Genomic DNA, 17,346 nt, shown 5'->3' with positions numbered 1-17,346 from the left:
TTCCACTCGCTGCAATGCGAATACACCGGTTAAAGCCATCTCCCACATCCGTGCTTTTATTTAATATATTGTTACACAGTTGCAACAAATTAGCGACGAGCAAGAACCGAAATGTCAGAAAATATCATGAACTGCACCGACGGTTACGGCATGATTACGGGACAAAACAGCAAGATTGAAACAGTAGAGAAGGCCATCATGGACGCTAACGAATGTGTGAGTAACATTGAAAGATGCGCTAAATTTAAAGTGAAAGTAACGTGGCGATGGCTTCAGTTGGGAAGTTGACAAATTTGATAGTGCTACTGAAGGCTGGGAGTTGTAGACTGAGAGAGTTGAACTGTATTGTATTGCCAACAATGTGGAGGAGCAAAAGAAAGCCCCTACGCTTACTGGGTGCAAGGACATAGTGTCTTACACAACCTGGTAATACATGAAAAACCAGCAAGCAAGACATTGGACAAAATTGCTACAAAATCACTTGAGCCATAAACTGCTGACAATGGCTGAGAGATTTAGATTTTACAAAAGGAGCCAGTCAAAAAATGAAAGCCTTTCTGAATACATCCCAGAACTGTGCAAGCTTTCCCAGTACTGTGACTTTCGAGATGGACTTTATGATGCACTAAGAGACAGGCTTGTATGAGGCATGCATAGACAAGGCTACTGACAGAAAGAGACTTGACCTCAGAACGGGCATTGACCATTGCAACATCATCAGAGACTGCAGCAAAGGATGCAGCAGAACTACAGAAAAGGAAGTTAGAATATGAAATACAGGCCCTTCAGCCCACAATGCTGTGCCAAACATGTACTTATTTTAGAAATTACCTAGGGTTACTAGATAGATAGATAGATACTTTATTCATCCCCATGGGGAAATTCAACATTTTTTCCAATGTCCCATACACTTGTTGTACATACAATACTTAACTCAGTAATAATATGATATGCATCTAAATCACTAACTCAAAAAGCATTAATAATAGCTTTAAAAAAAAAGTTCTTAAGTCCTGGCAGTTGAATTGTAAAGCCTAATGGCATTGGGGAGTATTGACCTCTTCATCCTGTCTGAGGAGCATTGCATCGACAGTAACCTGTCGCTGAAACTGCTTCTCTGTCTCTGGATGGTGCTATGTAGAGGATGTTCAGGGTTTTCCATAATTGACCGTAGCCTACTCAGCGCCCTTTGCTCAGCTACCGATGTTAAACTCTCCAGTACTTTGCCCACGACAGAGCCCGCCTTCCTTATCAGCTTATTAAGACGTGAGGCGTCCTTCTTCTTAATGCTTCCTCCCCAACACGCCACCCTCTGATAGCCCTCTATTTTTTTAAGCTCCATGTACCTATCCAGGAGTCTCTTAAAAGACCCTATTGTATCCACCTCCACCACAGTTGCTGGCAGTGCATTCCACGCACCCACCATCTCTGCGTAAAAAACTTACCCCTGACATCCCCTCTGTACCTACATCCAAGTGCCTTAAGACTGTGCCCTCTCATGTTAGCCATTTCAGCCCTGGGAAAAAGCCTTTGACTAGCCACATGCTCAGTGCCTCTCATCATCTTATACACCTCTATCAGGTCACCTCTCATCCTCTGTCACTCCAAGGAGAAAAGGCTGAGTTCACTCAATCTACTCTCATAAGGCATGCTCCCCAATCCAGGCAACATCCTTGTAAATCTCCTCTGCACCCTTGCTATAGTTTCCACATCCTTCTTGTAGTGAGGTGACCAGAACTGAGCACAGAACTCCAAGTGGGGTCTGACCAAGGTCCTATATAGCTGCAACATTACCTCTTGGCTCCTGAACTCAGTCCCACGGTTGATGAAGGCCAATACTCCGTATGCTTTCTTAACCATAGAGTCTAGTGTCCTATGGATCCTCCACACTGCCAAGAGTCTTACCATTAATACTATATTCTGCCATTATATTTGACCTACTAAAATGAACCACCTCACACTTATCTGGGTTGAACTCCATCTGCCACTTCTCAGCCCAGTTTTGCATCCTATTGATGACCTGCTGTAACCTCTTGACAGCCCTCCACACTATCCACAACACCCCCAACATTTGTGTTATCAGCAAATTTACTAACCCATCCTTCCACTTCCTCATCCAGGTCATTTATAAAAATCACAAAGAGAAGGGGTCCCAGAACAGATCCCCGAGGCACACCACTGGTTACTGACCTCCATGCAGAATATGACCCATCTACAACCACTCTTTCCCTTCTGTGGGCAAGCCAATGCTGGATCCACAAAGCAAGGTCCCCTTGGATCCCATGCCTCCTTACTTTCTCAATAAACCTTGCATGGCGTACCTTATCAAATGCCTTGCTAAAATCCATATACACTACACTTATGGCTCTACCTTCATCAATGTGTTTAGTCACATCCTCAAAAAATTCAGTCAGGCTTGTAAGGCAGAACCTGCTTTTGACAAAACCATGCTGACTATTCCTAATCATATTATGCCTCTCCAAATGTTCATAAATCCATTTATGAATGGATTGGTAAGTAAACACTGAAATAAGACTCACTGGTCTATAATTTCCTGGGCAATTTCTACTCCCTTTCTTGAATAAGGGAACAACATCTGCAACCATCCAATCCTCCGGAACCTCTCCCATCCCCATTAATGATCTCAAACAGAAAACTAAGCAAATGCATAAAGTTACTGAATGTAAAACTGAACCAGATAACATAGAGTCTGTCAAAGGTGAACTGTAAGGCCTAGAACTGCATAGTATAACTGAAGCAGATGACAAGATCATCTGGAAAACAATAGATGTGTCTGGTGTAAAACTGAAAATGAGGCTGGATTCAGGGTCAGCTTTGTCCATAATTTCAGAGGCTGATTACAACAGACTGTTTTCTAAGATACCATTCGAGAAGACCTCAATGATGCTAAAGATTTACTCAGGTGAAAAAGTGCCTCCTAAAGACAAACTGAAAGTAAATGTGATGTATGTTGTGTTCATGCCACTCCAAGGGACCAGAGGCACTGCCCTGAAAGAAGCAGAGCACCACCCAAAAGATTGAACCTTTAAAATTGTGAAGTTCGTTACAGACTGTTATTATGAAAGCATGTATATTTGGAATGTGGCTTTATGAAAGATAAATTGAACATTTTGTACATGTACAGTTATATATTTCATTAATCTAAAGGGGCAGGAAGTGTAATGTATGGATATATTTCTTTTAGAGCAATGATCTAGCACTACGTATTGATCTGTCATCTATGCACGTGCACTGTTCTCCCTCCCTCTCTTATTGCAATTAAAGCCATCTCCCGCATCTGTGCTTTTATTTGATATACACAGTGCCTATAAAATGTATTTACCCCCTTGGAAGTTTTCATGTTTTATTATTTTACAACATTAAATCACAATGGATATAATTTGGCAGTTTTGACACTGATCAGCAGAAAAAGACTCTTTCATGCCAAAGTGAAAACAGATCACTACAAAGTGATCTAAATTAATCACAAATATAAAACACAAAATAATAGATTGTATAAGTATTCACCTCCTTTAATATGACGCACCATATCATCACTGGTGCAGCCAACTGGTTTTAGAAGTCACATAATTAGTTAAATGGAGATTTGTTTTTGGAGACCTGTGTGCAGTCAAGGTGTTTCAATCGATTGCAGTAAAAATACACCTGTATCTGGAAGGTCCACTGCTGGTGTGACAGTCTCCAAGCCAAAACTACACCATGACACGAAGATAAAAGAACATACCAAGCAACTCCATGAGAAGGTTACAGAAATTAGGAGATTGATACAAGAAAATTTCCAAGTCACTGAACATTCCTTGGAATATGTTAATTCAATCATCAAGAAATGGAAAGAATTTGGCATAGCTGTAAATCTGCTTAGAACGGGCCACCCTCAAAAACTGAGTGACCATGCAATAAGGGAACTAGTGAGGGAGGCCACCAAGAAACCTATGACAACTCTGACGGAGTTACAAGCTTTAGCGGCTGAGATGGGAGTGACTGCACATACAACAACTGTTGCCTGGGTGTTTCACCAGTCACAGCTTTATGGGAGAGTGGCAAAGAGAAAGCCACTGTTGAAAAATAAACTCACATGAAATCTCAGCTAGAGTTTGCCAGAAGGCATGTGGGAGACTCTGAAGTCAGCTGGAAGAAGGTTCTATGATCTGATGAAACCAAAATTGAGCTTTTTGGCCATCAGAATAAATGCTATGCACATCATCAAAAACATGGTGGTGGCGGCATCACGCTGTGGGAATGCTTCACTGTAGCAGGTCCTGGAAGACTTGTGAAGGTAGAGGGTAAAATGAATGCAGCAAAATACAGGTAATTCCTGACGGAAAACCCAATGCAGACTGCAAGAGAATGGTGACTTGGAAGATTTATTTTCCAGCAAGACAATGACCTCAAGCATAAAGCCAAAGCTGCATAAGAATGGCTTAAAAACAACAAAGTTCATGTCCTAGAGTGGCCAAATCAGAATCCAGACCTCAATTCAATTCAGAATTTGTGGCTGGACTTGAAAAGAGCTGTTCACTTACAACCTCCATGCAATCTGAAAGGACGTGAGCAGTTTTGTAAAGAAGAATGGGGAAAAATTGCAGTGTCCAGATGTGCAAAGCTGATAGAGACCTATCCACACAGACTCAAGGCTGTAAATGCTGCCAGAGCTGCATCTACTAAATACTGACTTGAAAGGGGTCAATACTTATTCAATTATTTTGTGTTTTATAGATGTAATTAATTTAGATCACCTGCCTAAATTCTAATACACTAGAATTCTCTTCCTCAATCTCCTCTTCACACCACAGTCCTCAACTCCACTCTTAAAAGGTACTTTTCTGTTACACGTTTTAGGTCACTTGTCCAAATATCAGCCTGCCAAAATCCCTATAAAATTTTCCAACTTCAGGTAAGCTGTTCTCTTATTTCCAAGTATCATGCTCAAGTCCCTTTCTCATCCCACTTCTTAAAAATGCACTCACGTTTCTTGTCACCAGATCTGCCTTAATCAATCTTCATATTGTCTTTTATATTGCACAGCTCTGTTTTGAAAACTAAACCATCCACTCTTCCTGCAGTTCTGAGGAAGCATCCCTGACTCAAAATAGAGGCAGCCCCCATATTTGGATGGTTCCCCCTCATAGAAAATGGTCCATATCACCATTTTTCTGAACACAAAGCCACGCTGTCTGTATATGCAGTAAGAAATGCAAATCTGTAGTTTTATATGTTTCCCCCCTATGAATCCTAATGGAACTAATTAAATGAAAGGCACTGACTAATAGTAACGTCAAACATGAAAAAGGAGTAGTTGAAGACTGTTTGGCCTTTCAATCCTGTGCTGCCTTCAATGCAATCATGACAGATCCTGTACCTCAGTACCATATCTTTCTCTCTTCCCGTACCATTTCATGTAATTTCTGCCCAGAAATCTATCTGTTTTCTTCTTAAATATATTGCAATCTGTGTTCTATAGTCTCCTGAGGTAGAAAATTCCTCAGGATTACTTCCCTCTGGGTGAGGAAATTTCTCATCTCCACCCAAAAGGTTTTATCCGATATACTGAAAATGTGACCTTGGGCTCTCGACCCTCCCAGCCGAGGGAAATATCCTTGCTACATCCTGCCTGTGGAGCCCCATTATATTTTTGTACATTTCAACAAGATTGTTTACCATTTCTTCTAAACTCCAGTGAATAGGGCCTTGTTTAATCCAACTTCTCCTTACACAACAGTTGCACCAACTCCCAGGACTGTCTGAAGAATTAACAATAAATTTGGGCTTTGCACAAAAAAGTAATTCCATTCCTAGATAAGACACACAATGTACAAGATATGTTTTACTCTAAAAATGTTCTTCTATATTTTCTTGCTGCATTCTTACTCCTGTATTCAAAACCTCTTGCAATGAAGGTCAACATACCACTTGTCTCTAACTGCTGACTACATCTGCATGTTTGCTTTCAAAGACTGGTCTACAAGCACACTCAGGTCCCTTTGTACATAAACATATCCCAATATAACTGCATTTAAATGAAACTCTACCTTTCTGATTTTCTACAATAGTGGATAAAAGTTATCCACAGTACCGTGTATTTGCCGTGTACTTGCTCACTGAGCCAGATGGTCGAAATCACTTTAAACCCCTTTACATCCTCAGCTGATAATTCCATTAAGTTTTATATTATCCGAACACTAAGAAACATTTATTCCACTCCCTCAATCAAATCATTGATAGGTGTATGTTGTGAATGGCTGGGACCCAAGCACTGATTACTGCAGGACTTTATCAGGTACCAACTGCCTCCCTGAAAATGCCCTGATACCTCCTCCTCTCAATTTCCTGTCTGTAAACCAATTTTCAATGCATTCTAGTATATTCCCATGTATTCATTTTGCATATAAACCTCTTTTGTCGGACTTTAATCAAAGGCCTCTTAAGATCCAATTACACCATGTCCATTGGTTCTCCCTTATTTATTCTGTCATTTATATCTTCAAAAAACTCTTTGTTGAACTTTATTTTCCAAGCGCATACTGATCTTGTCTAACCCTGTGAATATTCCTAGTAATCTAGTGTCACATGCTTTATCATGGATTGTAATGTTAGGCTAAATGCCCCGTAATGCCTCCAGTCTACATGAACCATTCCATAGTATAGAATTTTGATAGACGACATTCACTACTTCCCCATGCCAAATTTTTCTTGAGCTGTGAGATGCATATTATCAGGCCCTGGGGATAGATCAGCTTCCAATCCCATTAATTTTGTTATGTCATTTTTTTTCCAAGTGTCAATTTCTTATGTTTTCCTCCTTTTCCCCAGACTGTTGATTCGTCACATTTCCGGGAAGCAATTTGTACACGTATTCATCGAGAATGGTCCGAAATAATTAACTGCTTTGCCATTTATTTGCTCCCTAATGAATTTTTCCCATTTCTGACTTGAGAGCATTACAACGGGTTTTACCAATCTTTTTCCTTTTAATAAGTTATCAATCTTCATCAATTAGTCCACATCAAACATGGAGGTAAGGAAGATTCCAGTGATATAGAGCTTTGGGAACTATAACTCAAATGTCTCCAGTCCTTCATCCTGCATCGCAAAGATCATTTCCGTTGGGTTCAATTCTGACCTCCAGAACTATCTATGTGGAATTTGCATATTCAGATTTAGACTCTTTTATTTATCACATACACATCAAAACATACAGTGAAACGTGTAATTTGCACAAACAACCAATGCAACCCAAGGATGTGCTAGGGGCAGCCTGCAAATGATGCCACACAATCCAACAACAACATCACATGCACATTTTCCCTACCACCGCCTCCCTGGTCATTTCTATTTCCTCCTATGTCCCAAAGGCATATAAATTAGTAGGCCAATTAGCCACTATGAATTGCCCTCAGTGTGTAGGTGTTAATTGATAGGAAGAGAGAGAACCGTTAAAAGGAAATAATTAACAGAAATGTGATTACTCTGACAGCTGGCTTAGACGCAAAGGGCTGAACAGCCTGTTATGTCACAGGAAAACATACAAAATATCACATTGAATGTGGAACTGGTTAGAATCAATGTAATGGCTCAGATTTGTGAAGCTGGGAGTGAACTAGCAAATCAGACACTTGAGGCAGTTTAAACTAACTCCTAATTTTAACTCCTCCCCCCACTTACACCAGGGTTTTACTGTAAGTAGAACTTAAATAGCATTCTCTGAGATTTCTTCTGTTATTCTGTTCAATGTAATGGCAGGGAGGGCAAATTAACCCTGTGGCATTAGGGAAAGGTTATGCTGAATGAATTAGACGAGCTTGCTGTTGTCTGTATCAGAGGAAGAAATGCTAATAGAGAAACTTATAGAAACAGACAGAATTATATAATGGGTTAACCTATGAATGACTCACCATTGATTACAATTAGTGAAGTTTGCAATTTCCTTTTAATCACATTACAATAATGACAGTACATCAAGCTTCTTTAGATCGCTTAATAAAGTGCTCTGGGATGGTTATAAAATTTATCACATAGATGTTAATTTTTTATGTACTTATTTTTACTGCTTCTATCTTTATCCAAAAGTAGTTTGTTAATGTAATGAAAAGTTAGTATTTATTAATCAGACAGACTGGTCCTCCTGTGACAAATATTACTATATTAGTTATGCACCTCTGTGAGGATAACTATGACTACCCAATCTCCAGATTATTATCTATTTCCATAAGCTGTTGATGACCCTACAGGAAAATAAAATCATAACACGTATGCAGACCTCTGTGCTTTACAGAGATGGCCATGATGGCTCAGAGCAATGAACTGCATTTAAATAATGATAGTCGTCCATCTTGCAAGACGAAATAAGATGTTCAACTCAATTGCCTGCAAAAAAAAAATCAATTCTGCTTTGAAATGAGTTGACACACACTGATTCCTATTTTAATGCCAGCATAATAATATATGGGTCATCTGATAGCAACAGATGGAGAAAGCCACAGATCGACTTCTCTTTTAATATTATTTCCCTGGATGGAAGAGTCCCCTACAGCACAGTAGAAATTGTTTTGCACTAATGTCTCTGCATACTGAAATTATAAGCTCAGAGATCATGGAAGGGCACCACCACATTTTTGTAACTCCAAGACACAAAAACTAATTGAAAGGAAAACAAAAGAGCCAGGAATTCGAGTCTAACTTTGCTTTTACATTAAGCGAGGAGCATAGTATGACATGATGGCGTGATGACGTATGCTGTGCATGTACTTTTAAATATAATCCATTAGGAATTATTTAAACAACAAAGAATGCTTAATTAAACAATATATTTACAATATTACTCAAATAATATTGAAATATTAAATACACAACACTCCTCCCTGCTTAACTATAAACTCCAACTCAGTATGGAATGCATCTCAACTTAAATACACACACACACACACAATACTATATAATTGCTATATAGACATCCACAGCACAGTAAATTTTAAATTGTCCTATTCATGCTTAAAGATTAAATTGAATAAGAGTAAGACTTCTTACTCTTGTTGGGTAACGTCTTTCCTGATGGGGTGGCAGGGAGCAGTCACTCTGTTTGGCAGAAGAGGCCTGTGGCTGTGAAACAATCTCAGGTTCTGGGGCCTTCTCTGTGACGGTTGTAGCTGTAGTCTCTGTGACTGCAGGAAGTGGTTCTGATAACTCTGGCCACCTTTCTTCTCTAGCAATTTCCTCTGCCCTCCTCAGCCGATCAGTATGTTGCCTCCAGATGATTTCAGACACGATCTCCACTGAACAGGAGTGTAGTCCGGCTCTGTTCTTAATCATTCTGAGTACTCACTTTTGACCACCCCAGGACTGCTTGTCTAGGAGTGAAACATCGAACCTCCTTGCTTGAGGAGCCTTCAATCTGTTTGTCCTGCATTCTCCTTCTGAGACTGGGTTTGAGGGGATCCAAGCATGAAGATAATGGACGATCCAGGAACAGCAGAGCTGCAGAGTTATGGAGTATGCTGCATTGCAATATGCAAGGAGGAAATTGGTGAGTTTCTGATTTAGTGTCAACATAGTGTGTTCTGCTGACATTGCCCACAGTATGTTCTTTACAATCAGGACAAACCTTTCCGCCAAGCCATTTGTAGTTGGATGGTAAAGTACAGACGTAATATGTCTTTTCCATTCATTTCCTGGATTGACTGAAGCTGTTCTGCAATTGTGGCCCTTTGTCACTGGCAAAGTGTTCTAGTCAGAAAACTCCAATTTCAAACCTCCGCTGCCTTGCGGCTATAACCGCTCACGGGAAAGGCTTTGGGAGTAAACCCGAGGAAAAATCCGGAGTCGGAGTCCCGAAAGCGGCTGACTGCTGTACCCAGCACCGGCACGGCAACTCCTGTGATGCTGCCGGCACCAAACTGTATCGACTTCCGTCGTTCCTTTGGACCTGTCATCAGCATGGAGAGGGGGGTCCCACTGCATGGGCAACAGAAGGTGCTCCATATCAACTCTGCCCAGGAGAAGCCACTCCCAGTGACTACCAGAGGCGTAGTACCCATGGTCGACCACGACCGACGGAGGCCACACAAATGTTCTGGAACATCAGTCCCCGAGAAGAGGTTTCTCAACACATCAAAAGTGAATGAGGCTGTAGTGGAGGCTCTTGAAAACACTCCTGGCCACTTTGTAACTGCTACCGCTACTACCAAGAAATTCGTGCCCACGAATGGTCCGGCAAAATCCACATGAATCCTTTGCCAGGGCAATACAGGCCATTCCCAGGGATGGAGAGGCACTGCTCTTGGCATCTTCTGGATGTGTTGACATTCCGAACAGTGGGCGGCGAGCTGCTTGATCTGCTGATCAATCCCAGGCCACCAGACAAAGTTTCAAGTCAATGCCTTCATGTTTACTAAAACCTAGATGACCCATATGTAGCTCCTCCAACACTTCAGTTCTCAGCTTGTATGGTACAAAAACCCTCAAGCCCCACATAAGGCAACCCCCATCAAGAGTAAGTTCATCCAGGTGCTGGTAAAAATGGGAGAACTGGAGTTACTGCTGCACATTCTCTCCATTTTGGGTGGCCATGTAGACCTGAGACAGTGTGGAGTCTTTTCTGGTTTCTCTTAGGGTCATCCCTACCATAATAGGGTGACTTTTGATTTGCATTAGGGAGAAAACATAGAGAAGAATGTCCTGTTTTGTAAATTTTTCAGGTATTTCCCTTTCCAAGGGTAAAAGGGACAATCATTAAAATTTCAGTGATTTGTTGTCCTCTTGAATTCGATTTTGTAATAGTGCCCTCCAACAAACAAAGCCCACCTCTGCATTTGTGCTGTTGCTGTTCATGGAACATCCTTCTCTGGATTGAAAGTGAACACCAGAGGCTGATGATCAGTAATGAGGGTAAACTCTCTCCCATGCAAGTACTGGTTCAAACGTTGTACACCCCAAACCAGGCTCAAGACCCCTCTGTCAATCAGTGTGGAACTTTTCTCTGCAGTGCTCAGGGAACGTGATGCAAAGGCTACGTGCTGTTTATTTCCGTCCCGTGACATGGCTACATCTACTGCATTATATACGGTGAGGCATCACAGGCAAGCTTCACTGGACAATGTGTGACTACAATGCCTGACATTACCTTCACCTTTTTGAAAGCCATCTCACACTGCTTTGTCCATTGCCTTTTCTTCCTGATCTGTAATGAGTTCAAGGGGTGGAGCACAGTAGCCAGGTTTGGCAGGAATATGGTATAGTAATTGATAAATCCTAAAAGTGACTGCAACTGCGACACATCCTTTGGCCTTGGAGCATCTACCGCTGCTTGAGTTTTCACAGCACGCTTCTGTAATCCTTGTGCGTCAATAGTGTGACCACAGTAAGTGATGATTGTTTTAAAGAATTTACACTTGTCACGTTGTGCTCTAAGCCCATTATCTTCTAATCTTGTTAACACTGTCTTGAGATTTAGGAGATGTTCCTTGTCATCCTCACAGGTAACAATGATGTCATCCAGGTAACAATCTGTGCCTGGGCAGCCTTGCCACACCTGATCCATAGCTTTCTGCCAGAGTGCAGGTGCTTCTCCAAAAATAAACCTATTATAGTGATAAAGCCCTTTGTGAGTGTTGATGGTGAGAAACACTTTGGAGTCTTCTTCCATTTCCAGCTGTAGGTGCTTTTTTAATTGAGTGTTTCTCAATGCACTTTTTAAAAACTGAAACTCTCACTGCGCTTCAACAGGTAGATGGTAGTCTCGGTTTCATTTAAAATGTTCTCATTGCCACAGTTATGCTTTGTTACTCCAAAACATAAAATTGAAAGGAAAACAAAGGCGCTGGGAATGCGAGCCTAACTTGGTATTATGATGTATGCCATGCACGTACCTTTACATATAACCCATAATGAATTACTTAAACAACAAAGAATGCTTAATCATATACACTTATAAGATTACTCAAATATTACTGAAATCTTCAATACACAACGGGTGTTACAAGCACTGATGTGCTTGTTATCCAAGAGTACCGTCAAGAAGTAGCTAATAATCTTAATACAATAAATCTTCCCTATGCTATTTATTTCTCCAACAGCTCACTGGGGTGAAAATGGTTTGCTTCTACTTTTGCCCGATGAGTTCTTAAGTAACTGATCTATGTATGATCTGTAGACTTTGACAAAGGTGCAGCTTTATGTGGTGGGAGGGTGGGTTAATTGAGTTCCTGCATAATTTTCCACTGCTAAATCTCGGTTCCCGACAGAGAAACGTGGCAGAAAAACTTCAAGTAAATCCTTCCTTCAGTAAAGGCACCAGATGTGGTCTTACTAATGCCATATATAACTGAAGCATGATCTCCCTACTTTTATATTCAATTCCACAACTAATCAGCAATGACATTTCTGTCATCTTTGCTAATTTCTTGTTCTACTTATATACATGTATTTTGCAAATAATTACCAAATAATTTCCTAGGTAGAATATCCATACAGATATGCTTTTCAGTTCAACTGCTATTTATGGAAGTGTCTTTAAATTTTTATCATAGATTGCTTTTATACTGGAACATTGTTTGTATACTTGTGTATGAGCCTCTGCTTTTATTGAAAATATTTTCCAGATGTGGAACAGATTGTGATTTCACATTTATATTTGCAGGCTTTCTTATTTTGTTAGTGTCAATGTCAAGGGCTACAATGTTTCTTGCTAAGGAAGGCAATCAGGCACAGTTCTAGGCATATAAATGCTGAATTAAAGATGTTTCTTTTGAAATGAATGAAAATCAGCACATGTGAGAACGCTTTGGTACTGTGACATTTGCAAAATGTGGTTAAATCTTTTAACCATTTTTAAAAAGGTAGGCCAGGATGGACAGCTACTGTAGGTGTATTTACAGGTGTGTTAAATAGGCAGTCACATCTTCTGAAAACAATAACCCATAACCACTTACATTAAGTTGACATTTGTCACATCGTAAGTACTGAAAGACAGAATAATGTTAAAATATAATAATGATTGTCAATTCATTCTAGGAGGATTGGGGGGGGGGGGGGGCGGCGGGTGAGGTCTGGGCCTGACGTCCTGCTCACCCGGGGAAGTGCACACGCAATACATGGCCTCTCCATTCCCGGTGTAGTGATCGCCGTGTGGTCACTGTCTGGCTTGCTAGGCAGGAGGCCACTGGAAATGGCCTCTCCTACACTACTGCATCCATAGCAACACCTTCTCGTCGGTGACCCCCGTTTCCACAGAGCTTGCTACGTCATGGCGCGACCCAGTGTCCAACAGTATAACTGGACGGGTAGGCTGGGCTCAATTAGCCTTGGTTGGCAGCCAGCCTAAGAGAAGGACAACTCTGACTCCAAACCCGGGCAGGTGGGGCTCGTCAGCCTTGTCAGGCCATTCACCTAGGAGAAGGACACTCCGACGTAACTCCTACGACCCGAGGACCTCGCTGTCACCGTCCCAGCTTGCTAGGGTATGGCAGATGAACCCCGGGTGTAAGGGGGGACGGGGACCAGTACCGTGCATGCTTGATTCCACCTAAAAAAAAAGCATTGTGCAGGCTGAAGGACACACCCACGCCTATGACCACGCAGACGTGGGCAGCCCCCTTCCTAAATCTTCGTTCGTGAAGCCAAGCCAAGAAAAGGAGGGAGGTGGGGGGTGGGTCCCTGTTGGGGTTAATTCGAGACTGCCATTACAGGTCAGGAGTGGCTCACGTAACACACATAATGTTAGGAGGCCGGAATGCGAGGGAGGGGGGAGCGAAACTGGGGACCCCGCTACACCGATACTATTAGTGTCACGCGATTCAGTAAACAAAAGAAACAGGTAACTCGTGAGCATATGGCTGCGGGCCAATAAGATGGACACAAGTGCCCGATATTACCTAATATGTAGCGGGGTTGTGCTGGGGGGAAAAGGGGTATAAATAAGAGCAGATTGTAAGGGGAAAACAGAACGCCTTCTCCAGCGACTCCGTGGATTCGCTGTGCCAGTTACGAATTCTGCAATAAAGCCACGTTTTTGCAATATTCCGGTGTTAGTTGTCTCTCTTCCTAAAAGAACACAGGGCAGAATTTCAAGCCCAACATTTGGTGACCCCGACGTGGGGAGGGAGAGACAACACAGGCTGGCGGGTCCGACAGCAGACAACTTGCGGCCGCAACCTCGACTAAGGTCAGGAAGTGCCTGTTATATCTAAGACTTCCACTAGATAGTAAAATTACTGAGTTAGATCTTGTCTGCTGACGGATCCTCACCAACCCCAAATTACCCTGGGAGAGATCATTCCCGGTGCAGAATCGTGACTGGTAAGTACTAACTCTTATCTGTTTTAAGGAAAATTCTCCGCCCGTGGAAAAGTCTTCTGAGTGAGGGTACCCGCCGCCCACGATGGGCATAAAAGTCTCAGGAGTGAGGAGAATTAAGTCGCGGGACACCGTAGTACACAGGGATAATGACGGCGCCTACCTTAGACTGGTTGTTAAGAGGAGAAATCTCCCACGCGAAGGTCAGGTTTTGAAAGGCGACCGTCCCACATTTGATCCTCTCTGTGTACTAGGGAGCCATGGAGCACTTCCAATTTCGAGTTACCAAAACTCAGACATTTGTGTGTTGAGTAACAGAGTATATGAGAGTTTTTAGAAATATGGTAAAATTGATAACTGTGCGAGTTCAATAATCTAACAGTGAGCAGCCGCAGGGGTCGGACACCATCAAGGTAGGAGTGGAAGTGTTCCTCCGAGGCCCAGGGAAGCTCACCTGGAACGGAAAACGGTGGCATGGTCCATACCCTGTCGCCGAGGTCTCCAACAGGGCATTAAAAGGTAAGAAGGGAGGGGGACAATAACTGGCATCATTTTCTACTGGCTAAATAAGACCTCTGGCAAGTGGGGAGCGTTTCTGGGACAGTCGGCTCTAGGACTGTCTATTTAAATTGCTATCTTTATCACGTGTGGTTGTTGTTGCATACCCTGTATTAGGACCCTAGTCATCCGGACTATAGATCGAGCCTTGACTGGAAAGAATGGACCTCCACCGGCGTACCAGGCACCCTTGTTCCCGGTGGAAGGGGAGGACACGGCCCTCCCGGAAAGCGGACGCGCTATGGGAGGACACGGACTGAAATGGACCATGGAAAGGGGGGGGGATTGTGAATTTGTTATTGAATAAGTTTTCTGAAATGTTGCATGCTATTTGTAAAAATTGCGGATGTTTAGGGAACCCCTACCCATATTTTGTGACCCTAGGTCGGACAAATCAGGATAAGCAAATAGGGAGGACACGCCAAAGAGTGCCGGGGGACGCTCACCTCTCTGCCTGATCCCGGCAGCCGCGGAAAAGATTGTAAGGGATGTGGGGATGTGGCCTCTGGGAGGCCAAGGGAGGGAGTGTTGGGGTTAATTCGAGACTGCCATTACAGGTCAGGAGTGGCTCACGTAACACACATAATGTTAGGAGGCCGGAATGCGAGGGAGGGGGGAGCGAAACTGGGGACCCCGCTACACCGATACTATTAGTGTCACGCGATTCAGTAAACAAAAGAAACAGGTAACTCGTGAGCATATGGCTGCGGGCCAATAAGATGGACACAAGTGCCCGATATTACCTAATATGTAGCGGGGTTGTGCTGGGGGGAAAAGGGGTATAAATAAGAGCAGATTGTAAGGGGAAAACAGAACGCCTTCTCCAGCGACTCCGTGGATTCGCTGTGCCAGTTACGAATTCTGCAATAAAGCCACGTTTTTGCAATATTCCGGTGTTAGTTGTCTCTCTTCCTAAAAGAACACAGGGCAGAATTTCAAGCCCAACAGTCCCCCATGAAGTACAAAAGCTTGATGCATCAGTTCCAGTTACTCCAGTACCATCAAATCCAACACCAGCAAAGCAACTTGCATTTATATAATGCAGTAAAGATTCACGAGATGCCTCAACAAGAACTATCGGCCAAAAAAGCAAGACCAAGTTACATAATAAGAATAATGACAGGAGGCCAAAAGCTGGACCCTTTTGGACCCCTAGCTGTTATCCCACAGGAGTTAAAGGAAGAAAGGAGGCAGAAAGGTGAAAGTTTATGGAAAGAGTTCCTGAAGCTACCCACCACTCTATTGTTTAATTACAATGATGATTCTGTTTAGCTATTACAGAAATATTCACCTCTGACAGTCTGAATAAAAATACTTAATAAATTATCCATAAGATCATTACCAACACAAAACATGGATAAAAGAAATGTCCCCTCTATTGCCAGGAAACTCAAATGTCTCTATTTTCCTGCAACATACAAGAGCTTTGTAATAGTATTTTCTATATATCAAAAAAGTTACCTCTCTGTAGTGGCCTTAAATTCAGTTCTTTCAAGCTCCTCTCCAACCTCTAGATGTATTTAAATTGCAGTTAGTGCTTTATAAACTGTTTTCCTCCTCTACTCAGAGATGTTTAGTCAGCTTTAAGCACATGAAAGACAATTGAACATTAACAAGTGGTGCTTATTGACTTGGTCTTGCATTCAGTGCATCTAAACAAGCAGCGTGGTGCTACAAATGGCAATTCTGAAACTTTATTTAATGTAAATAACATTGAGTATTTTAGAAAGATATGGCTTTCCCTATTTGGTACGGCTATAAAAATATGTAGGATTCTACCACTGTATCAGTGGTAGGGTAATTATTGAAGAAGATTTTTAGAGATAGAATCTACTCCCATTTGATTTATTTGGGATAGGCAGCTTGGCTTCGAGGCACGGCTTACAATGAAATGCATTCTTTGAGTCAAACATGACGCTCATTTATGAGGATAGGACAATGGATGTTGTGTAAAGCTTTTGACAAGGCCCCTCATGGTAGGCTGATCCAGAAGATTACAGCACATGGTATGTAGGGAGACTTGGTAGACAGGATTCAAATCGACTTGGCCATTAAGGGCTGCTTTTAGTGATAGAAGGGCATTATTCTTTACTTCAGAACTATACTTTTTTTAGGAGTTTGAACAGATTTGGTATGTCCACAAATACACACAAAAACTTCTACAGATGTACCCATGGAGAGCATTCTAACAGACTGCATCACTGTCTAGCATGGGGTGGGGCTACTGCACAGTACCTAAAGAAGCTGCAGAGGGTTGTAAATTTACTAGCCTACGAATTACCCAGGACATCTTCAAGGAGCGGTGTCTCAGAAAGACAGCATCCATTATTAAGGACCCCCAGCACCCAGGGCATGCCCTTTTTTTTACTGTTACCATCAGGGAAGAAATACAGAAGCCTGAAGGCACACACTCAATGATTCAAGAACAGCTTCTTCCCCTCTACCATCCGATTCCTAAATGAACATTGAACCTGTGAATAT

General features: G+C 42.2%; 1 protein-coding gene and 1 long non-coding RNA gene across 13 annotated transcripts in view; one reads left to right on the top strand and one right to left on the bottom strand.

The window, feature by feature from the left end:
* LOC140713685 (catenin delta-2-like) overlaps nucleotides 1-17,346 on the bottom strand; it is a 1,190,818-nt gene that overhangs the window by 11,626 nt on the left and 1,161,846 nt on the right. The gene's annotated exons all lie outside the window — the stretch shown is intronic.
* On the top strand, nucleotides 13,677-15,753 carry LOC140713687 (uncharacterized). The gene is made up of 2 exons (XR_012095707.1): nucleotides 13,677-14,310; nucleotides 14,690-15,753. It is a non-coding gene; the product is annotated as an uncharacterized lncRNA (long non-coding RNA).

The sequence above is a fragment of the Hemitrygon akajei genome, chromosome 20 (assembly GCF_048418815.1).
Source record: "Hemitrygon akajei chromosome 20, sHemAka1.3, whole genome shotgun sequence".
NCBI lineage: Eukaryota > Metazoa > Chordata > Chondrichthyes > Myliobatiformes > Dasyatidae > Hemitrygon > Hemitrygon akajei.
The sequence above is the reverse complement of the archived record's forward strand: the minus strand, read 5'-3'. Positions and strand labels throughout refer to the sequence as shown.